The 24,100-nt window shown below is 40.6% G+C and overlaps 1 long non-coding RNA gene across 2 annotated transcripts in view; it reads left to right on the top strand.

The window, feature by feature from the left end:
* LOC110348240 (uncharacterized) overlaps positions 1 to 24,100 on the top strand; it is a 139,036-nt gene that overhangs the window by 25,979 nt on the left and 88,957 nt on the right. For both annotated transcript variants that reach the window (XR_015445484.1, XR_015445485.1), the window contains one exon: positions 8,038 to 8,316. This is a non-coding gene — a long non-coding RNA (uncharacterized LOC110348240). The remainder of the gene's footprint in view (positions 1 to 8,037; positions 8,317 to 24,100) is intronic.

Genomic DNA, 24,100 nt, shown 5'->3' with positions numbered 1-24,100 from the left:
ACTATGTGCTGCACATATTGCTAAATACCCTTCATACAGTATCTCTTCTCATCTTACAGTATCCATTTACACAGATGTTATCAACCCATTTTACACATGAGGCAGTTGAAGAACTTAATGAATTAATTCCTCATTCATTCTTCAACTGCAATCTGAGTTTTCCCTGGAAAGCCATAAAGTTGTCCTGATAAATATTACCAATAATCCTCTATATAGAAAATTTCAGGGCATCTGCTTCCTTCCTTGGCTACTCCCTCCCCAAGCCTCTCTTATCCATGGCTACCCTGACACCTCATCCCAGGAGCCCCACTCACTGTGGTTCACTCCCAGGCTCTCTACTGGGGCCTCTGACCCTTGTTTTTCTGCTCTTCTCTCTCTAGATTCAGACTTTCTTTGAGTGACTTGTCCATTCTGGTTTTAACTGTTAATGATGGTGATTTCCAAACCTCTCTGTGGCCCCCACCTCTTCCCTGACTTTCAGACTCTCACTGACGCCCACTTGTTGACTTTACCATTCAGGTGTCCATCAGACAACTTTAGTATCACATGTTAACATCATATTCTTCTTCTTTCCCCTCACATAAGTCCATGTTTTTGAATTTGCAACCTACTTGTTAGTGTCCAGTCACCCAAGAGTTACTCGAGTACATTCTCTTTTCTACCACTAAATACCATCGATAATCACATTTTAATCACTTACCTTTTACATATATCTCTGATCTAGGATTTCCATACCGTTAGAAAAGTGGGAGAATGATAAAATAAGACTTAGGACCTTAGCCTAAGGTTCTACCACAATTAAAACAAAAAAACCTCAAAAAAAAACCCTCAGCTATTATTTTTAGTGATCTGTAAACAATAGCAATAACTGCCACAACAGACACACACTGTAGCCACCACAGGCCACCACCGTTAATTAATGAGATGTAGCATCTTTTGGGTTAATGCCCCTATTGTTCCCTTTTTTTTTTTTTACTTGCATATTTTCCACATCTTTGTTCTATGTCCAGGGACATCTCAGCTTTTCTTCCCATACTTTATCTACTTTTCTATATTTATTTATTTACTTATTTATTTATTGGTGTACTGGAGAGTGAACCAAGGGTCTGTCCACTGTACTACACCCCCTAGTCCCTTTTATTCTTTTATTTTAAGACAAGCCCTCACTAAATCACTAAGTTACCTAAGGCTCAAACTTGTAATGTTTCTGCCTCAGCCTCCCAGAATACTAGGATTCCAGGCATACACCACCACACCCTCCTTGTTCTCTTTTACTTTTGTTTTTATTTACATGTTTTCAATTTGTGAAAGCATTTGTATTATTCTCTGTTTCTTTTTCCTCCCTCTTTGGATTAAATGTCTTCTAAAAGGTTTTTAAGGACATTTTTAAAGATGCCTTTTAGAAAAACCACTGTCTGTTGTCTACTGCAATTATATTCTTTTTGCCACAACCTAAGACTTTCTGTTTGTACATCTTTCACGCCTTTGGTTTTCCTAGTGCTTGGTGTTCCTTTATACATAAGATGGAATATGTCAGCATAGCTGGCATGCCAACCCCTCGAACAGGAGCAGGTATTTTTGGTGTAGGTTTAGTAGATCTATTTCCTCTCCTCTAACTCTACGGTAGGAAACACAGACATATTATTTGGTTTGGTTTAGATCTCCGAATCTAAACTTCATATCTAGAAGAGTGTATGGCACACCGTAAAACTGAAAAACTAAGAACCTATTCCTTTCTGAAGAATTTTTTGGAAGGCTTTTCCCTTTTATAGGGAAGAAAACTGTTAGCAGAGTCTAAAGAAAGCCTCTAATGAAATATAGCCACTGACCTAGTCCTGGCAAAGAAATTGATTTTCAGCATGATCAATCCTTCAAGCTAGTTTTATCTCTTCCTATTTTCATTATAGAAACTTCCAGAAATTAAATGAAAGCAGAAAGAAACACTGCTGATCTGACAACTAATACCCTGTGCATTGAGGATCAGAGGATATGAATCTTGATTCCATTTGTGTAAGGGAGATCCTGAGAACCATCATTTAACTCACTAAACCCAATTTTCTCTAGATAGAGAGACCATAAATTGCATCCACTTATTTTTTCCCCCAGGCTTTTGTGGGAATTTAAGTAAATATAGGATATTTCATTCACCTTAGAAATAATATGTCTTACAAAATCCCACTACCAACCTTCACAGTTAAACTCATGCTGGTGCCATGGCCTGGGCCTACCCAGAGTGACATTACACATCTGGTAGCTCACGCTCTCAGAGAATGTGTTTGGAGGTTGTCACACACGAGTCAAAACTTGATTGAGCAAAATTCTCATGTCCTAAACCCCAGTCTTAACACTGTTGTTATTCTCTCCACATGGCCTGCTTGCTTCTGGGGATAATGGAAGTCAGCCTGACTTGTGGCTCTCAAAATTAGCTTCATACTCTCCTTTTGTTTCTTTTCGTGGATGCCTACTAGCTCTATTTCTTTTATTTTTCTTTACTTTGTAATTCCAAAGGTCATGAAAGCATGGTAAGACATACTCTCTATTAACATTTCCTAAAACATGGCTAGCCCCCTTCGGTCTGTACCCTGGTCTTTCTTTTCTCCCAAGAAGGTTTTCTTGGAATGAGTCGGGAATTATTTGAGGAATTATTCCTCTCTAGCTCCTATCCTAGCTGTCCATTTCATGGACCCCATTTCTTTCTTCTCTCAAGATCTATCCCTCCATAGGGTTCTTCCTTTTTCCTGAAGAGCTACTGAAGTTTCTCACTCTCCTTAGTGTAGAGTTTTACCCACTCTCCATCTTGTCTTTCATGACTTCTAGTACAGATTTTAATTCTGCAATTATAATTTTAGTTTCCATAGCTCTTAGTTCTTAGTCCCTTTCTTTACCATTTTATTTTCTTGTTAAATTATTCTATTGCTTTTATCACATCACCCTTTCTTTTCAGACCCCCCCCCTCTTACACTATTTCAGGATACCAAACTTCTAAACTTGTAATAGTAAACTTGTAATAGTAGATATTAAGAAGAATGCCTGTCGGGGCCGGGGATTTAGCTCAGTGGGTTCGCTGCCTGCTGTGCAACCACAAGGACCCGACTTTGATCCCCAGTACCAAAAAAAAAAAAAAAAAGAATGCCTTTCTATTGAATGTTTACATGGAAATGGGCACTTTTCTTTTTCAACTACTTAGTTCTCACTAGTCTTTTCTTTTTTTCTTTTCTTTTTTTGACTGCAGAGAGAGCTGTTCATATTTAAGGTTTGTCATTAGACAAGGACTGTAGATTCTTTGGCTTTGTTCTCCACCTTCTGTCAAAGATGAAATACTCTGAAAGGAAGGTGATTAGTAATGCCCAGAGTCTACAAGTATGTTTTTTAGGATCACTGATTCTGTGCTAATCCGCCTCAAATGGGATACATGAACACCTACAATCCCCACACATGTTTAGAAAGGAATTCACATGTCTCATCTGAAGGAGGGCTTTACCGAGGGGATGATGTGGCTAAGAGGCAGTGGTCCTGTATTTGTCCCTTCGTTTTCAGAAAGTCAGTATCCCAGAGACTGATGAGGAAGGTGATGGAGGTTAATAAAAGGAGAGGGGGGAGAGGAAACGGGCCAATATCTTGGCCCCTTTGCAAAATCCTACATATGCAATAAAAGGGAGAGTCGAGGATTGGAGGGAGGGATAAAGGATATTCCTGTTACAGGTGGTGCAAAGTGCCAATCAGTTAAGATGTTGTGTTTTGTTTTGTTTTGTTTATTGTGGTACTGGGGATGGAACCCGGGATCTTTTCACTGAGATACATCCCTAGCCCTTTTTAATTTTTTTTTTTTTTTTTAATTTTGAGACAGAGTTCTCTTACCTTGCTAAATTACCCAGGCTGGGCTAAAACTTGGGGCCCTCCTACATCTGACCCCAGAGTGCTAGGATTACAGGCCTGTACCACACTCCGGGGCTTCAGTTAGGGTCCATTAATCCGGGTGTTCCTATGCTGACTTCTACAGCAGTTTTCTGTCTCATGGCTGTGAGTAGGTTCAGCCTTAGGAGATGTGGGAGTCCCAAGCCACTTACCTTTGTTATGATCCCCAAGGCCCTCCTGTGCCCAAATAACTACCACCCACAAGCAGTATCAGCTAAGAAAAATTCACTCCTTTCCTCTGCTTTGAGGAATTGCCTAAGTGACCTGCCAACATTAAAATACCCCCAAACCTCTCCTGGTTTACACTGATCCCTAAGGCAAATGCTGGGAACATAGTTCTCACTGTGGGCTGAGAAAGAAGGCAGACACTGACAGCCGAGTTTGGCAGAGCTGTGGTCAGCCCCCTGAAGAACAGGGTGGTCAAGGAGCAATGCTCAACCTTGTGAGATATGAATTCAAAAACCTTTTTTTTTTCCTCTCCCAAGAAAGACAGCCAGAGTTTCCTTCAACAGTGACCTGCTGGCAGAAAACTAAAAGAGAAGGAGGATTCTGTGTGTATTGCAACATCTTGAGGACACAGGAATGAATAAAAAACATTTCACTGAATGTGATTAAAGCTTGTAATTTTTGCAAAGCATTCATAACAAATAGGACCAATTTGAGTTTGAGACCCCACCCTCCCTGCTACTGCCTTTGTTAGGGTGAGTGATTGTCCGCACTGCCACAGACGGCTGGATGGCTCGCTGAGGCTTTGAGAAGCCTTCCATGAATTATCACTGGCCACACAGCTATTAAATACAATAATACAAAATTGTAAGCAAGCAGTCCCAAGCCCAAGAATCTTCCTAGTATGGTCTTCAGAAAAATTGGCCAAGGAGCAGAGGGAATTGGAAGGAATGAGCTAACCTCAGATGTCCAGCCCCAACAGTGGGCCTGGGTTTTATGAATAAATGAAGTTGCTTTGAAGTGGTGTAAGGGAAGGATCACATAATGGGCTTCAGAGTCAGATGTGAGCTCTGGGACCAGCTCTGACATTGATTAGCTCTAACCTTGTGCAAATAGTTTAACCCAACTCTGTTCACACCAGCCAGAGGATTAAATGAGCTACTGGAAGACACAGAGCCAGCATCTGACAGAGTTTAAGTTCTCAATAAATTTGTTTCCTTTTTTGTTTAACTCCAGAAATGCAGGATGGTAAAACTGTTTCTTTACTATGTAATAATCCTACATGTATGGCTGAAGCAGAAGGACCACAAGTTCAAGCACAACCCAGGCAACTTAGAAAGACCCCGACTCAAAATGAAAAGTTAAAGAAAGGTCTGGGGAAGGAGCTGAGGACAAAGGCCCTGGGTTCAATGTCCAGTACTGCAAAAATAAAATAAAAATAAATAGAATGTCCCTTAACAAAGAAGCACCGACAAGGCACTGCAAGTGGCCAGGCAGCTGCAAAGACCCAGGCACTGAGCATGACAAGCTTCACTTTCTGCCTGATGGAGACTTCAAAGGCAAGGTCGGGCCCCCCAGAGGACCTGCTTTCCTCCAGGCAGACTGCATTTCCAGAGGGTTCCTGCTTCCAATGGACCCTATACTTCTTTTTACAAAATTACTTGTACTGGTATATGCTTGTGGTTTGATACATATTCATATCACATCTTGATCACTTTTAGCCCCATGCCCCTGCCTTCCCCTCTCCTCCCTTCCTCAGAACCCCTTCACATCTCCAGAGTCTACCTTCCTGTTTCTTACCACAGCTCTTCAAACAGTCACAGAAGGTTAAATATCGTGTGGTTTCTCTAACACTGTGACTGATTTATTACACTTAGTATCATGGCCGCAAGATCCATCCATTTTCTTACAATTGACTCAAATTTATCCTTCTCTCTGGCTGAGCAATACTCCATTGTGCACAAATACCACATTTTCTTTATCCTTTATCTCTGCTGTGTACCTAGGCTGCTTCCATGATTTAGCTCTGGAGGACTGTGCTGCCGAGCTAAAAGTTTACTCTTTTTTTGCTTCAACTTTAATTTATGCCTCTTTATAATAATTTATATACTTTTATAAGACTACCAAAATCCTTTTTTTGTGAAGATAGGTGTTAGTTAAGGAAAAAAGGCAAATAGGGAAATAGATTATTAAAAATTGTTTCTAATGTTTTCTATTGTCAGCCTCCCACTGCTTCTAAATTCAGCCTCCAAACTTTTGGCTTCTACTACCTTTCAGGGGCTGTTAGGACATTTATGATGCTTCATAGTTATTATGTGTTATGATCTATGTAAGAAATGTGTTACACTCATTAGGTACCACAAACATGTACAAATAAAAACATATAAAAAGAAACCTTTTCTAAAAAGTGACTATTAGTCAAGTTTTCTGTTACCTGAAACCAAACATTTTCTCAATTGAGATAGATATGGAGAGCAATATAGTTATATCCCTAGGAAACTGTTCTTATTTACCATTACTGCCATATATCATAAATACAGCTTAATTGCTGTACTATATTTTAGGAATCTAGAGACTAAATTGTCATCTGAACTCAAATCTAAATGCACTGTTTCTTTAGGTTATTCTTTTAGCTTTCTACAATACAGTGTAGCTAAATCTAATAGAGAGGCAGACACAACATATCCCATGTTCCACCATTTTTCCTTAAAATACGGTTTAACTGCTTGTAGATAATGATCCGTAAGTCTAGAAAAAATCTGGAGTAAGATGAGGTTAAAATAAGAGAACAAGGGAGTCCACAGATACTCAGGTTATCCTAGGAATAAATAGTTTTGAATCCTAAAGCAAGATCCTTGAATTTTTAAAAATTAAAAATGCATATTGCTTTCATCACTACCATTCTCAAAACCCTGATGATATAAACAAATGGAAGACTATGTTTATGGGAACTGCTCCTAGTTAAGCCCAGCTGACTGGCCTGTGGGCTCATGGGTCTTCCAGTCCTGCTTTTCTCCATTTCTTCCCTTGATCATGGTGTGCTTTCTCTTGCCCACACTGTCCTGGCTCTGAATCGTTTGGATTGATTTCCCAACTGACATCCGCCTCTGCCCTGCTCCTCTAATTGTTGAGAACATTTTGATTCACCTTCTGGCATTTTGGACCTCAGCTCTCTTACAGTTTATGAACTCAGTTGCTCTTCCAGTGTGACAGCCTCCTAGAATTCCAGATTGTGGTCTCGGCCCAGCTGGACTTGGGGACGGTGGAACTCCAGGACACCCCATGGAAGAGCCCTGCCACTCTCCCCTCTCCCTTCACCTCCCAACACAGGAGGATTTCAGACCAATACAGTGAAGCCAGAGATGAAATGATGGAGCCTGGCAGGCAGATGGCTTTTCTCTTGGTCAGAAACCACCCCTGGTTCCATCTGTAATAACCCTTTCTGGATTGAAAGGCTCCTGGTGGACAGAGTCAATATCATCTTGAATGGACCCTTTGCAATGAGTGGAAAGATGGGAAAACATGGTAGATAGAGGCTTGAATCTTTTCAGAAGTAAATTATTCAGCCATAAGGGGAGGAAAAACTGATTACACGAAGTTCATAGTTTGATCATGATGAGTTTGAGCAGCACCCCTACATTCTTCATCCTTTACCCCACCACAGCTACTCCACAAGGCTTCAATAGTAAAGATTCAGCTTTCACCATGACCTGGGTCATGGACTGTCTAGTTAAAATCATCAGGGTTCAGCTACATTAAAGTAGGTTTGGTAGAGGATGCTGGAAAGAATCTAATATTAGGTTCTTTGTGTGTGCTCCCAAATACTTTCTTTGATCAAACTGCAGAGATGTGCGAAAGAGGATCATTTTCAAATTCTGAGTCAAGAGGCCAAAAGTCTACTTAATGGAACTGTATTCATTGGACAAAACTATTATTTCATTTTGTGTATGAGTGAGAAAATCTTCATGTAATTTGTGCTTGCATGAAGAATAAATTGGAGGAAAGAGCAGACACTGTTGATAGGTCATCTACTCAAAAGCCACCTGCCACCCACTTTCCTCACTGGTTCTGATTTTGTTCGGCTCACCCCAGATTCCAGGACTGACTGGATTTCTCTCCTGCCACAGGGGTGCACATTGATTGATACAGGCTAACTATGATGGTTTTATTTTCTAGACCAGTGATTCACAAGAAATGGACACATTGCACAACTCTTGCCAGTGAGGTGAAGTCTGGAACTTGTGGGAAAGTTCTTCTTTCCCTTCAGAAAAAATGGAAATAAGAAAAGCACCTATTTTCCTGTCTCTGAATGTCATTATGAGAGGCTGTAATCCTGGGAACAGCCATCTTGTGACCTTGAAGAAGGAAAAGTCAAGATTATTCCAGGATAGCTGACATCATTGAGCTGTTATCTGGACTTCAGTGGAATTACTCAACACCCAGACTTCCTGTTAGGTAAGATCACCCTGCCTTTATTTATTCAGCCATTTTTAGTCAAGTCTTTTGTGGCTGGTAGCAAAATACATCCTGGGTGGTATAAAAACTATCCCTAGAGGCATAGAATCTGGAGATTATTTGGTTGGGGTAGAGGAGTTACTGAGACAGAGAAAAAGTGGCTGCCTAAGTTGTAGAAGTCAAACTTCCTGACAGGATCAGTGTGCATTTTTTCTCTACCCTACTGCCTTATAGTGAATGGCTTATTAATTTTAAGACCATTGACATACACTTGCATTTGAATGGTTTTCTTATGATTATTGCTGTCATTTTAAATAAAATATTTAGCCTGCCTACCAGGTAATGGGAAATATTTAGCTAGAGGGTTAGGAACTAGACTCAACCTTGTAATTTATCGCCTACAACTGTAAATCAAGCCTATGTCTGAGAGCTGCAGAGAAGGATAAACAATGACACAGCTGCCTCAGGTTTTTCAACAATCTATGGCAAGCCTGGACTTGCTCAACAAATACACCACACCACAAAGAGATGTGCTGCATTTAATCTGCAATCTTAAAGGTACTTAATTTTCATTATTGGTATTTAGACACCCTCGAGGGCTTCAATTAGAAATCTTTTCTCTTGTATTGCCATGTTGTTAGGTAAAGAGGAGCATGCGTTTTTTCAAACTTCCATCTTGCATGGCCTCTCAGGTCTTTGTCCAGCTGACACTTGCCTCTTGAGCACAAGGGATTGATGCATCTCTGCTTTACCTGGGGAATAGCAGCCCTGAGGTTCTTCAGAGGAGACCAGACTCCATTTGCAGAGAGGGGAACAGATACAGGGAGTTGTTTAAATCATACCATTTCAGAGTCTTGCAACAAGTCCTTGAAAAAAAACTGCTGTAAATAAGTCACATCTTCTCTATAATGCAGAGCTATGGTCCTGCCAAAACGACTTTGGTGGAAAGTCTTCCCTTTAGCTGCCTGAACTCTCCCCTGAGAAGCTACCTTATCCTGATCACCATGATTGAAGGATGCTAGGTGTGATTCTCATTCATTCCCTGCAAATAATCCTTTCCCTACCATAAGAAGGCCAAACCCAGCAGTCCTGCATGCTTGGGAAAGCTGTCTGGGTCATGGCAGCCAGAGGACCCCACAGTGACAAAGACAGTAGTGGTGGAATCATTTGACCCAGGGGCCTAACTTCTCCCGGAGAAACTTTGATGAAATGCTGACAGCAACCTTACCACAGCTTACATCTTCCCCTGTCATCCTGCCGAAGTAGCAACCTAGGCCACTTAGAGTGACTCTTGTGCTTGGAAGGTAGTCTAGTCTCCAGTGCTAACAATATTTGTATTTTCCCCAATTCTTTAAAACAGCAAAAGTCTCCTGGAAACGTTCCCATGAGCTTTCTGTGGACAGCTCGCAATGGTTTAGCCTCCCTGGTAGTGACCTCATTTATGACAGGAACAGACTGGCCAGTGGGGGCTTCTCCAGTTCTAAAATCACTTCTGTCTTGCTAGCTCTCAGATTTGTTTCATTAAAGGATATTTGTCTAATAACCTACAGGATCCTTCCTAATTTATTGAAAATCCTTTTGAGATGGAGATGGAAACGGAATTTGAGGATCAGGTATGTAGTCTTGTTGTCTAGAAAGCCCATCTTATTTCTGAGATGAGAAATTTTCCTTTCTACTTTTAATGTGTGCCAAATGAAAATTCAAGAAGCACGTCTGTGGAGGGCTATCTTCATTTAATCATTCATAAGAACTCATCTCATTTTAGTGAAATACACATGCAGGACTTACAATAGAGCCTTATTAAATCAGAATTTCTCTTTCCTTTTTCATTTGAATATGAGATTTAATTATATAAAACATCAATTGCTGCAAAAATGATCCTACACATGTATTTGAGCTTTGAGTGCCCTCTACTGGAACAAAAAAAGAGTGAGAAATCAATAGTGTAGAGATCTTTTCTGGGCCTGCCCAAGTACTAGAATGCTATTATCCTTAGGAAAACAATAGTAACAGTAAAAACTTCACATATCTCACTCATGGTGGACTGAGAGAGATAACATTTTTTTTCTAAAATTTACTTTAAAGTAGACTGCATGCTGTGTATTTTGTGGATTTTACATTTCTGAAAAGTGTAAATGATCTAAAAGAAAAATTATAGTTGGGGAAATGCATGAAAAATCTAAAAGAAGAAGTGTCTTCCGCTTGGCCTTCTGGCTTATTTCCAGGGACTGATCTCTCCATGCTGCTGGTTTTTCAGTACAGCCATCACCTCTGGAACAACAATGGACCCCAAATCAGTTTCCTTCTTTAATCCTTTTCCTTACAAAACTGCTGGGTGACTTCAATTTGCATTTGAAAAGGGCATTTGGGAATCTCAGTTTCCTGGGCCTTTGACCTTTACTACTCTTCCCATTTCCTCTACCTCTTTGCTTTAATTTCATCTACTGCCACCCATTGGTGTCTCTGCTCCACCCTGGACCTCCTGCCTCCTCCATTCCCCATGATCATCACCAGACTCGCCCTGTACCACATCCCCTTCACACCTCCTCTACTCACTTCCCCCAAGGCCAAGTGTGGACTCACACTACTTAACCAGGCTCTCAACCCCTCCTTATTTCAACTGATTTCCTGACCTGTCTGGACTTCTTGGTTTATTATTTCAACCACACTGTCATCGACACACTCATTTCCAACAATCCTTTGATCTTCTTTATGAGCTTTGCAAATAGTCTATTCTACAACAGCCCGATGATTCATTCTGACTGGCTCTAGTTTCCAAGCTGTGAGGCATGGCTAAAGAAAGTCATGTTCCTCTGCTAATGACAGATGCTCATAGCCAGCTTCAGGTGAGAAGTCAGAACTGCTCAACAATGCTCTTTTCTGCCTGCTCTTTGTTTTCCTAATGCCTCAAGGAGTATTCAAACCTGTTTATTTTCCTTTCTTCTGATATAATTCGCTCCTTACATTTCAGAAAGAAGCTGAGGCTACTGGATCTTTCATTTCCTTATCCTGGGCTTCCAAACTTGTCTTTCTTTCCATTCTTTCTTCTTTTCAGCCATGAGATGCTAACCTCTTCCCCATTTGCCGCAGACTTCAGACTTTCTTAGATTTTGTCCCAATAATTCGTTTAATTTTTCTTTCTCTTCACAGGTAATTCTTTCTTGGGCTCACCTCAGGCTACAAATATTCTAGATGCTCCACTTTCCTCCCTTCCTCTTCCCAGAAAAGGCATGTCCAAGCCCACACCCAGCTCTCCCACAAGTTTCTGCCCATGTCTGCTTTGCTTCCATGTGAAGCTTCTTGGAACAATAGCCTGTTATCCTTGCTTCTACTCTTCCTCCACCACTAACACCTCAACATCACATGACTCAGCATGGTTCCATGCTTTTGCCATTAACCAGGAACTGTTCTGAGGGAAAACCAAAATTCTCTGTGACATCAGGTCCCAGGGAGTACATACCTTGTTATTCAGCCATTTTTATCTGAGACTACAGTCTAGAACAGCTGCTTAATCCCAGTCAACTGCTGTACCAGGAAGAAAGAGGTAGTGATAGTGTATCCTTCCCTTCAAGGGCCTTTACCAGAAGCTATGCATACCCCTTCAACTTGCATCTCATTGGCCGTAACTTAGTCACATGACTACACCGAGCTGCAAAGGAAACTGGGAAATGAAAGTCTTTATTCTGGTTGACTAGCTAAAATTGTAGTTTTCCTTTACTAGAGAAAAACAAGAAAAATGATATTTGGCCATTTTAAATTCTGTGTGTACTAAAATCTAGACAAAGACACAAAGAAACTAATGAAATTGAGGTTTATAAATCCAATAAAATGTATTTTTCATTTTTGTGTAATTTTATGTAATATTTATCTGATATTTTCTTTGCAATATGTACTGTAGGAAAATTATTGTTTTCTGTCTCAGCATACACTACATGTTTTCCAAATATTTACCAAACACAAGAGAAAATATATATTCATTTTGGAGTGAAAAGTAAATAAATACAGTCTATTTTATCCTATGAATATTATTACACTTTTAAGTGCCTAAGCTTTTAAAAAATTAACAGAGACAATGTCAATGACTACAACACTGCTACACTGAAATTTTTTTCTTCTATTTGCAAATAATTTTTATACAAAGTGAAAGTGATATGTTGCTGTTTTCAGTTCACAAAGACTCTTGACAATGGTATCAGCATTAAGGATTTTATTTTTTACCCTGCAGTGACTTGAAAACTATAATCTTTTATTCTAATTGAGTCTTTCACAGTATCAAATTATATTTCTTTTATTTCTTACTGTTTTATTTTCTAGCTTTTATTTTGATTTTATTTTTTATTAGTACGTGTTTGCAGTACATAACTATTGCATTCCTTGTGTGGAGTTGTTACATGCACATGACACATTTTTAATAGTTTTTTTATCCCCTTCCCTTCCCCTTACTCCCTGCTCCCTCCACCTCTTGATCCCCTTCATTATCCAAAGGCACTCAATATCAGAGCAAGGTTATTATAAGAAACAAGGCACATTATATATTTTAATCCATACATTTCTAATTCTTAGTATCTTGTGAGTGTGCTAGTATTTGCAGTAAGGAATTTGATACATATTCATTTTATCTACTCTCCATTTATCCTTCTTGATTGCTGTTAGTTGAAGTGGAGTAGTAGATCCATAATTTTATTATTTAGTTAATTTTATAATATGTAATTATTTTGAAGCAATTGTTTTGACTTGTGCACTTATATGTCTAATCCATATTTATAGTATACATCACTCCACATGATTTATTGATTTCAACGTTTACCTCAGGTCCTTTTATAGGACACTTCCGTTCTTAAGTAGTGTTTTAACTTCACACCTTCATCAGTGGAAGTATATCTTTGTTTTTGTGTTTGTTTGTTTGCTTGTTTTTTCTATTTATTAAACAAATGCTTGCGAGAACTTCTTTCTGACTGCTTACATTTTGAGAATTTTGAGATTATTTTAATTGCCTCACCCATAACGCTACTCAGTTGGGGTGTAATGGTCTTGTAATATATCCCACTGGCATTACCTAGAAGCCTTAGAGAATCAACTATTATTAGACTAACATGGAAGTTAAGTTTCATTATGTGCCTGGTTTGAAATAAATGTACACCAGTAGCTTTCTCTATGCCACAGGAACTAGTATATTGAGAAGTGTCAACTAGATTCACTACAAACAAGGAATATTTGTATTCTTATTCCTTAATTCCCCTCACACTTTGTCTTCAACCACACTATAGTAAATCTCCTACTTGTGTCTTTTGACAACTGAACAAATTTCATTATTTGCTTTGCCAAAACACATCTAGATTGAAGACTAAATCATAAACTTGATTTAAATGACTTCTCTCTTCTTTCCACCACAGGTTTCACCCTTGGTGCTAAAGATCTGAGATGTGAAGTTAGACCAGGTTAGCTCTTTTAGTTACACCGTTCCTTAACTTCTGCGCACGGGTTCCTAGGCTTGGAGCCAACTATACTAAAACTGCAGAAGGTATTTCCAAGTTTAAAGAATTAGCAAACAAAATGTTCCTGTGAGGTGAAGAGTTTGGTGTGATTCTAGGAACTATTAAAGCCCATAAGTCAAAGTCCCTTGAGGTTTGGGAAGAAAGGGCCCAAATCATGTGCTGTGGTTGACTAATTAGGCAGGGGCCACATACGGAAGCTCTTGAAAGACATTGAGAGATGAGATTTTTATCCTAGCCATAATGGGAACCCACTTTTTTTGTGGTACTGGGGATTGAACCCAGGGATTCAAATATGCTAAGCAAATGCACTGCCACTGAACTGCATCTTCAGCCCTCATCTGAAACTTGTGAGTAGGGGAGACTCAATCTGATGTACACCTTGAAAAGGCATCCCTGGCCATAGCAACAGGAACAGTCTGTGAGAGAATAATGTAGAAAAAAGAAGACCTGTTGAGATGGATGGAAGTGGTCCAGGAAAGAGATGTCCACAGCCTAGACCAGGGTAGTATCAAGAAGAATAATGAGGAGCCCCCAGATTGTGCATATGTTTTGAAATATTTTGAGTATGTACAACAGATTTTATGAAGGATCAGATGTGAAAGGGAGAGAAGGAGAAAGTGAAGAATGATTCCAATTTTCTTTTTGTTTTAGTGCTACTGAGACTGAACCCAGGCCCTTGTATATTCCAGGAAACCACTCTGTCACAGAGCTATATCCCCAGCCCAGTCTCCAGATTGTTAACCTGAGCAATTAAGTAAATGGTAATGTCCTTGACAAACAAGGGATTTACTGGAGGAAGAGCAAGTGTGATGGGAATCAAGGGTTCAGGCTTACATAGGCTTGACTAACCCCATCAAAGTTGAAACTGGCTAGGTGTCCCATCCACAATACAGGTGTGCTAGGGCAGGGGACTAGTTTGCTGAGGGACCAAAGGAAAGACCCACAGGCAACTTTTTCCTTTTTTTTTCTTCTCTTGCTTTTTCTTTTCTTTTCTTCTTCTCTCTCTCCCTCCCTCCATCCCCCTTCTCTTTCTCTCTCTTTCCAGACAGGATCTCGCTAACTTACTAACTTGCCCAGGCTGGCTTCAAATTTGTGATCCTCTTGCTCAGCCTCTCAGAGTGCTGAGATTATACCTGCCACCATACCTGGCTCAGGAAGCTTTTGAAAGATAATTTTTATTCAGACCTAATAACTAATGGCAAAGATACTAAGAGGGAGGGATCCAGGAGAAGCTCATACCATCCAACAGCTCTACTCTGAATGTCCACAAGAGGCTTGCACTCTTCAAACACAAGGTTTGGCAAATTGAAAGGGGCATGTACTCAAGAAGACAACCACTTAGAGGGAGAGGAGGGAGGTAAAAACAATTAAGATGTGCATGTACATCTGAACACGTACAGGTACCAGCTCTCCACAAAAGTAATCATTGTGTACTGGAACGTCTAGTGATAACATTTGTTAAAAAATTAAGAGCATCATTTGAGAGGTCCGTGGTGGTGGGCTGGACAACTATTCCAATGAAGTGCTGGAAAGGTCTAGTGGTGGCCACTAGACTGGTAGTGCTCATCCTTTCCACTGCATTCTGCGACATACCGCAAGGGGAGGTGCTTATAGATTAAACAACATAAGCAGTGGTGTCATCAGCTGGCCTTGTTCCTTCATAGGAGCCTCATTCCAAGGATCAGCAGGAGAGCAATTTCTACAGATAGCCCTAGTTTTCCCAGTTCCTTTAGATAACAGTTATCTGGATAATACAGCCATGGGAATGGAGATGATCACCAAGCCAGCAAGTGTGTCCATAGGAAAATAAAAAAAGAGGTCTAAAGACTACATCCAGGAGGATGCCAGGTTTTATAAGTTAGGAAGATAAAGAAGAAAAAGCAAAGAAGATAGACAAAGAATGATTGGATGATAGAAGAAAGCGCATGGGTCCCTAGAAGCCAGATTGAGAAACACTTTATAAACTTCAGAAAATCTAGAAATGCTGTAGATGGTTTCAAGAATTGCTTTAGCCCCTTTAATATTTTGGCTTCATCTCACACTGGCTGCTTGTTGAAAACACACCCAAAACATTTTTTTTTTTGCTATTTCCATTCAACTGTTATTTTTAGAAGTGGGTTTCCCTTTGCTCTTAATTATGAATAGTGTCTTCCTTTGTGTGATACCCCTTTTTATGATTGACATACCATGCAGTCACTTTGTGTGTACATTTAACTTGTGTGACCTGAATTGTATGGCTTTGAAGCAGAGATAGGTGTGAACCTGATATTCTTCTGGGGCCATACTCACAAAGAAATACTTCCACACCTATCAGCACATTGTAGGTTTTTTCTAAGATGACTTAATTGTGTGTAATATTTTCTTTGTTTGGTGATTTTGGTATCGAGCTTTAGGTTAGATGTGATCTACCCTGAATTGGAATGGGGTGAAAGCTGCCCAGCCCTAACTCCAACCTTAACACAGGAAGTGTGTGTGGAACATTCTTGGGATCTGGGAGATCACCTTCATGTCCACCCACACAGGCCAACAGTTCGAGGTTCCTGAGCTCTGTCTGACGGAAGTGGAATATTCCTCATCCTACGCACAAACTTCCTGGTTGTACAGCAAGTTGAGTAGCCCTGATCTGAAATGCGTGTCACCAGAAGAGTTTTAGATTTCAGATTTTTTTCAGACTTTCGTACATTTGCACAGACATTTAGAGGTATTTTGGCAATGAGGCCCATGCTTAAATATGAAACTCCTTTATGTTATTCATGCACCTTAGGCACGTAGCCCGAGCATAATTTCATGCAATATTATATTTAATTTTGTGCATCAAAGAAAGTTATGTGGTATGGGATTTTTCACTTGTGCCATCATGTCAACACTCAAAAAGATTTGGATTTTGGAGCATTTTAAATTTTGGATTTCTGGATTTGTACTATATTCCACAGACTTTCTCTGGGTTCCTAACATAGTCAAAACATCTATGTCTGTGGTGACTTTTTCATATATAAAATATTCTATCAGAATTCATCCCTGTCTTCTTCAACAACAGTGTTTCTATTGAGATGACTACATAGTTCATGACAGAACTGTTTTGGGGGAGTGATTATTTTTATTTATTTACTTATTTGTTGAATTTGTTGTACTTTTAATTTTGTTAGAAAAGTGATAGAAAAAAACTGGTCATTTCTAATTTTAGCACCCTAGCTGACCCCCTTTTTGATGTTTAGGGAAAAAATAGGTCACCAATTAAATTTGTGATATGGGACAAGCACACACTGGTTTTCTTGTTGGCAGGGTGAATTGCTGAGTCACAGATTCACAGCAGATAAAGCTGGGTATTGTCCTTCCCCTTTGCACTGCAGATTCATATTAAGGGCCAAACAAGCATCGAGGAGGAAGAGAATGAGAGTGTTGAGTCCCTGAGTTGGCAAAGGTGGCCCAGTGTTGCCATGGATGAGACCAACAGATGAGACAGAGGCCCCCAAGAGAGTTGAATTTAGGCTCAGTACCAGGGCCTCAGTTGCCAAAGGAAGAGCTTTTTCTAAAGCAGGATGTAGGAACGAGTGACACTCTGGGGACAACATCTATGGCTACGTGTAAAGTAATATAATTATGCCTTAGATTTGGGGCCTGGTTTGATGTGGGGTAAGCCTGAATGAGACTCAGCTTCAGAGAGCAGGAGCATCCACCATAGCCTGTGTGCAGAAGTGAAGCCAGGTACACTACAGGGCCTGGGGATCTCTCCAAGTCCCCTGCCTCAGTGGCACCACAATGCAGTGTCAACAGCTGTACGGAAAGGGTTTTGCTCTGGAGACTTTGCCAAATATTTCTTGCAAAGGATTATTAACTACTACAGATTGCCCTTCAATGGGAAAGCATTCATTACATACGCCAGGGGATTAGCATCACATGATTTAGACACCAGGAGGAATGAGACCTTATTTTGCACTACAGATTGGTGGAGTGGATCCTATCTTGGTCAGAACTTTTATGTGACATTTGGAGCTTGCCTGTGGAGAAAGTCTCCTCACGAACCCAAAGGTGGTGATATTTTCTTTAACAGTAAGGGGATAGAACTTAGGGGATGCAGAATGCAATTAAAACGCATATCCACTATTCTGTTGCTCAACTGATATCTTGTTAAAAATGTGTGCTTGTGGCCAAAGAAGTAGGAGGTGCACTCTCAGCTGTCAGGCAGAGAAGGGAGTGCTGTGCCCTGGATCCGTCTTTGAAGGCCTGCACACTCGGATCCCTTGTCCCTGAGGAGGGAGCCGTTTACATCCTCTTCCCACATGACAATCAAAATCACAGCACAGACTTCACTTTTCTCACTTCTCCTACACAAGGGCTCATGGTTGGGCATAAGATAATGAGGACAGGCTCTGTCACCCACAGTGTGGCAAGATAAGATGTAGCATAGTCAGAAGAAATTATTTTAGGGTCCCCCTCCCCCAGAATTTTCACTGGTGACTCAATTCATCTTCTACTTGGCTAAATGGGTGATATCAGATATAGGATCCTCAGATGCCCTAAGTTTTAGAGGAGAATCTACCTCTGGCTTTATTTCCGAATCAGTATATTATTGTCTTCATGCCTGGGCTTCCCTGAAGGGAAGATTCAGCTGTAACTTACCTCACCAAATAGTAAGGAACATCATGTTATTGTGATGTCTTCGGTAAAGTTCAGTTGAAATTTGTGTCCTTCTCCAAATTGCCCAGCACCAACCTTCCTCTTGCTTTGTGGACAGTTACTCTCAGTTAATTGAGATTTACCAAAATTTAATGATTTTAAAATCTTATCCAAATTTCATACTGTTTATCATTATGGCCACAGGATCTGTCTTATACCTGGGGTACTTATATTAAACCTCAATGGCCCTACCAAATAATGGATTTCATCTATTGGCTCATAAAACCCATCCCATGCTTCATATACCTCTCACTGTCTTTAATTTTGTCTCTAAAAAGCTAATGATTTTTTTAAATTTTATCTTTATTATTATATGTCTGCAGTACAGGAGTACATTCATCATGGAGAGTTGGTATATGTACATAACACATCTTCACTCTTTGTACATCCCCTTCCCCTAAGTATATGTTTCACACGGGAGCTGAAAAATGCTTAGTGACAATGAAGATAATAAAAAGCCTAATTCAGAAAACAATGAAGCATGGACTAATGATTTTGAAAGACAGGAGAAAGAAGAGGAAGAAAAGAAGAAGGAACAGGAGAATCAAGAACAAGATGAAGAGAAGAAGTCGTGACAAAGATCAAAGCAGCTTTTCTTTGGACTGACAGTCAACTCAAAGGTCAAATGCAGGACATTTTTTTCCTGTGTCTCAACTTGCATATTTGGTAAACAGGGATACATCTCAAGCCAATGTATTTAGTAGAGATACATATGAACAATTGATAACAATGTTATTAGTCACTCACTCTAAGTGTCCATCAGGCACATACAATTCCCATAGACAATGAACTACCTTCATTAGTTTCTGAATGATTCTGCCTACAGATTATATTTTTTAAGGGTTGTATTTTGTTTGTTTGTTTCCAGTGAGGTTAGAGATGTTCATGTATCACAGTGATAATGTCATATTTTTTAAAAAAACTGTGAACTCTTTATTATAGTATTTACATGTAATATTACTCCACAAATGCTAATAAATTTGTAAAGAATTGGTTGCTCAAGATTTAAGACTTAAGTAATAAAATTCCACACAGTCACCAAAAAGTCCCAAAGCCATCCATATACCTAAGAATTATATAGTCATTGTTCGTGGCCTTTATTTGAGTATAAAATAAAAAAGTGGCCCAAATATTCATTGAATTACATTCCCGGGGAACTTATACAAAATAAAGTGACAATCTATCATACATTGACTAGTACAAATTGCTTTCCAAAATGGATATTCATAGAGGGCCACAATTCCTGAACTACAACCCATGTGGGCCAGAATTGGAGATTTGTTACGTTGTTAGGAAAGTGATGTGAACACACATGGCATATATTGTGTAGCACTCCTATCGGGGGTGAGGGAAACACTCAAAATACACTAAGTTTTCTTCAATAAAACATGTAACTATTCACGTAAAGTAAGATAAGCAATGGTAAATCAACTCATATAGGTTAAGATATTTTATTAACAAGAAAAAGTTTGCCCAGTTATCTTCCCACTACCCAGGAACTGTGGATAAATGATCTTGGCCCTGTATTCTTTAAAGAATTCAGGAGTCTCTGCAGTCATCTGTGGGAAAGCCTTTGAAAACTTAATGAACATTCGTGGCAGGATATAATATCAAACATAAATAATGGCAGTGGGCTTGCCCTTTCAGAAAATCACCAAATATGTATGCCAGGAACCTTCTTTGGTTCCCCAGATCGAAAGAACCAAATTCCTAATACTCTCAGATAGTGTTCCAAGTAAGGAGAAATGAAGACTGAGGATGGAACCCGGAAGCAGGGCCGAAGCTCCCACCAATGAGAAATAAAGGAGTTGCCATAGCAAGGCGGCTTTCCAAGTTCAGTCTGGGCCTAGGACAAGATTTCCTGCTTTGAAGGATCTGCACTTGGTTTAATGTTCTCTATCTTCAATTTGAAGTTCATAACCATTTTTTAATAAGAGCCTTCCCATTTTCACAGTGCACTGGACGCTGCAAATTATATAGATAGTTCTAACCCCAGGTAAGCTCATCCTAGCATGGAGTAGGAACAAAAATTACTTTCTTTTTTGGTAGAAGTGGAGCACAAAGGACCTGTGCATTGGCTGCTTTCCAGTCTCCTGAGAGCCCAGGAATACAGCAAACAGACGGTCCATGATGCCTTCCCCCTCCGTGTCTAGTTTCCCCCTGTAAATTCCCTACATACAGTAGCGGTGTTGGGCAGGACACATGGACTCCATGAAAAGGGAAGGAATGACAGAGCTCTTGACAGCAATAGTCATCGATTCATGGGGCATCAAGAGAGGCCTTTGCAGGCAAAATCTTCCCAATGAGCCTAAGCAGACAGCAACGACTCTGCATTTGCTTTGTAGTCTACCCTGTGCACAGCAAGTCTCCAGCAAGCTTGAGATTCCATTGTGTCGATTCTTCCCTTTCAACACATACGTATGCACACATACACCCCACGTATGCACTCAGCTTTATTCTGTGCCACGCACAAGCCAAAAAGGGGATCTTTTCCCATGACAATGAAGAAACCCTTGCTCACCTCCTTCCTGCCACTCACTGTCCTGTGTGTGTCTTGCGAACAGCTAATATGCATTCAATCCCTATTTCTATCACAGACTCCTCACTCTCGAGCTATCATGTCATCCCAGGGGCAAACAGTCACCATGGTCTCCACCACTCCTTATTGCTGTAATGAATGCCTGTGTCTTATTCTTCAAGGCCACTCTCTGCTATGACACACCAATTCAGACACTTTCTCAGGAAGTCTTTAAGGAGAAGTGCAAGTTGAGCTTGGCACTGCAACATGGTTCCTTTGCTATTCTCCTATTGCTTCTCGAATTCTAATCTTCAGTCTTCTTTGGAACTCCTCCTTCCTTCCACGATGGTTAGGGCCTTTTCTTTTTTCTTTTCTTTTCTTTCCCTCTACATATTCTTCTTGGAAAATCAGATCTATGTCTTCCTGTAGTTTCAATAATCATTTAGACTAACACCATTCTGGATAGTGGTTAAGTACCTAGTATCTGGATCATGGAGACGTGGGCTTGAATCCTAATACTTTTATCAATGAGCCATAGGATAGGAGAGAGAGAGAGAGAGAGAGAGAGAGAGAGAGAGAGAGAGAGAGAGAGAGAGAGAGAGAGAGAGAGAGAGAGAGAGAGGGAGGGAGGGAGGGAGGGAGAGAGAGAGGAGAGGAAAGAGAGACACTAAATAATGTGTACATACTTTAGCGGTTTGCTATACTAATAAATGTCTGGAATCTAATGGCCACCACTTCGAGGACCTCTTGCAATTGTAGAGGCCAAAGGTAACTTGTATTAATTTCATGATCTCTCTCTCTCTCTCTCTCTCTCTCTCTCTCTCTCTCTCTCTCCATATATATAATCCTTTGTGCCTCAATTTTATATCCATATTGGGGAAAATAATCATCTCTACCTGCTGTAGTTATCACAAAGATTCCCTCATTTGTTTACCAAAATCTTTCTGAGTAACCTCTCTGTGGTAGGAAGTGATGAATATAACATTGAAATCTTCATTCCTGGGGCTCTTCTATTAGGGAAAGGTGCAGAGACTGAAGAAATGAGCAAATGGTTCAATACACAATAGTGACAGAAGCTGTGAAGAATGAAGCAGTACAAGAATTAATGACCTACGGAAAGCCAAATGGTACAGTGCCTCATTCAGAGGAAGTGCTCAGTAATGCTGGTACCAGCATTCCCATCGTGACTGTCTTTATCATCACCAGCATCTCAGTCATTATTGTCCATCCCCATCACGACCACCCCCATCATGACCATCCCTGTCATGACTGTCTCCATGATGACCATTCCCATCATCATCATTCATATCATTGTCCTCACTATCACCATCCCCATCCTGACCGACCCATGCTGTAAGGGTCCTCAAACGGCTCCTAGTCTTGCTGTCCACAGAGAACTCAAATTTAGTACGCCTAAAGCCAAGTTCATCCTACTCAATGTTGATATAAAATAACTCTGCTTTAAGGAAATAGTTTATTCTAAGCAAATATGAGTGACTATTGCACCAGGAACGTGAATTGAAGTTACATTTGTGAGAGAGGTTATGTGAAGTTTTATAGCCACAGAACAAAGGTTATAAATCAATACATTCCCAAATACATGGTGGAACATTCACCAGGTGAGCTACGGCAAAACTGGGAAATCTTTCCCATAAGCTTCAGATGTTACATTATAGCATCTTAGCTTTAGAGGTGGTAGAGGCCAGAGGTCAGCTAACCTTAGCAGTATATTCCAAGTAGTTTATTTAATACTCATAAGGCTGAGGTCAGCTACATAGGTCAATAGTAAATGGCTATCAAAGGAGCTAAATAGTCCAAGGCAATTTGGGCTTCAACCTGAAGCATTCCGTCTCCCTACAATCATGATGAACCCAGGTCAGACAGCCTATAGGGTCTTTTCTGTAGATAGGGCTTCTTCAGAAACTCCAACCTCACAGTCCACACCTCCTGTATTCACCTTTTTTGTTTGCTTGTTTGTTTTGGTACCGGGAATCAAACTGGGAACCTTGTGTTTGCAAGGCAGGAAGCAGCATCACTGCGCGAAACCCCTGGCCCCCTATTCACTTATTTTTATTCTCCTCCTTGATCAATGGCACCATCAGTTTCAACACCTTCAGCGTATCTCACTTGATCCACTGAGGATGCAGCTCAGTGGTAGAGCATTTGCCTAGCATATATGAGGCCCTGGGTCCAATCCCCAGTACCAGAAACAAAATAAAACAAATGAAAATCCAGAAAACAAAGATAGTGTAAGTCCTTCAACTTTGCTGAATGCAGGAGAATTGCAACTCTGGGCGCAGCCTGGGGGCCTTGGTGAGAGCCTGCCTCAGGATAAAAAGCAACAACAACAAAAGACATCAGCTAGGGATGAAGCTCAGTGTGAAGGCCCTGGGTTCAATCCCCTAGTAAATGCTCTCCTCCCAGTAAGTTCCCCCGATCCAGCTCACGTCTCATCAGTCCTCTGCACAGCTGCTGCTGTGGGCACTGGTCCCCTGCCTAACGTTACAGGGGAGCTTCAGCCACCCTCCTCCAGGGTGGCTCAGGATCCTTAACCCAACCTGCTGGTAAAACTCCTGTGCTCCTGCCCCACCCCTCTGCTCACACCCACCCTCCCAACCCTATGGACTCCAGGACCCTGGGGAATGTGAAGCTCTTCATGTTCACTGCTCATAGGTGGCTTTGCCTCTGTGTCTTTTTGCCTCCTCGTTTTTACTACCTGCAACACCTTTTACACACCCTTTGATTACACACCTTCAAACTCCTCACTGTCAAAGACTCAGGACCAGCTAGAAGTGGCGATGCATGCCTATAATCCTGGGTACTCAGGAGGCTGAGGCAGGAGGATCACAAGTCTGAGGCTATCCTGGGCAACTTAGCAAAACCCTGTCTCAGAAAAAAAAAAAAAATGACTCAGGACCAGTATCACCCACTCTAAGCACTTCCTTGGTCTCCCCCCACCCTTGCCCTTTCCTGACTATTCTGAGTTAGTCTCTCCACTGTGGCTCCCAAGGGCCTTGCTTGGATTTCCGTCTCTTTCACTAAAATCACCAGCTTCCTCTGGATTTTAATGTCATGTCTATTTCTACCTTGTGCT

The sequence above is a fragment of the Heterocephalus glaber genome, unplaced genomic scaffold, assembly GCF_053883595.1.
Source record: "Heterocephalus glaber isolate CG9 unplaced genomic scaffold, H.glaber_assembly_v1.0 deba00001610, whole genome shotgun sequence".
Lineage (NCBI taxonomy): Eukaryota > Metazoa > Chordata > Mammalia > Rodentia > Bathyergidae > Heterocephalus > Heterocephalus glaber.
Note: the sequence above shows the minus strand (reverse complement) of the source record. Positions and strands in the feature narration are given on the sequence as shown.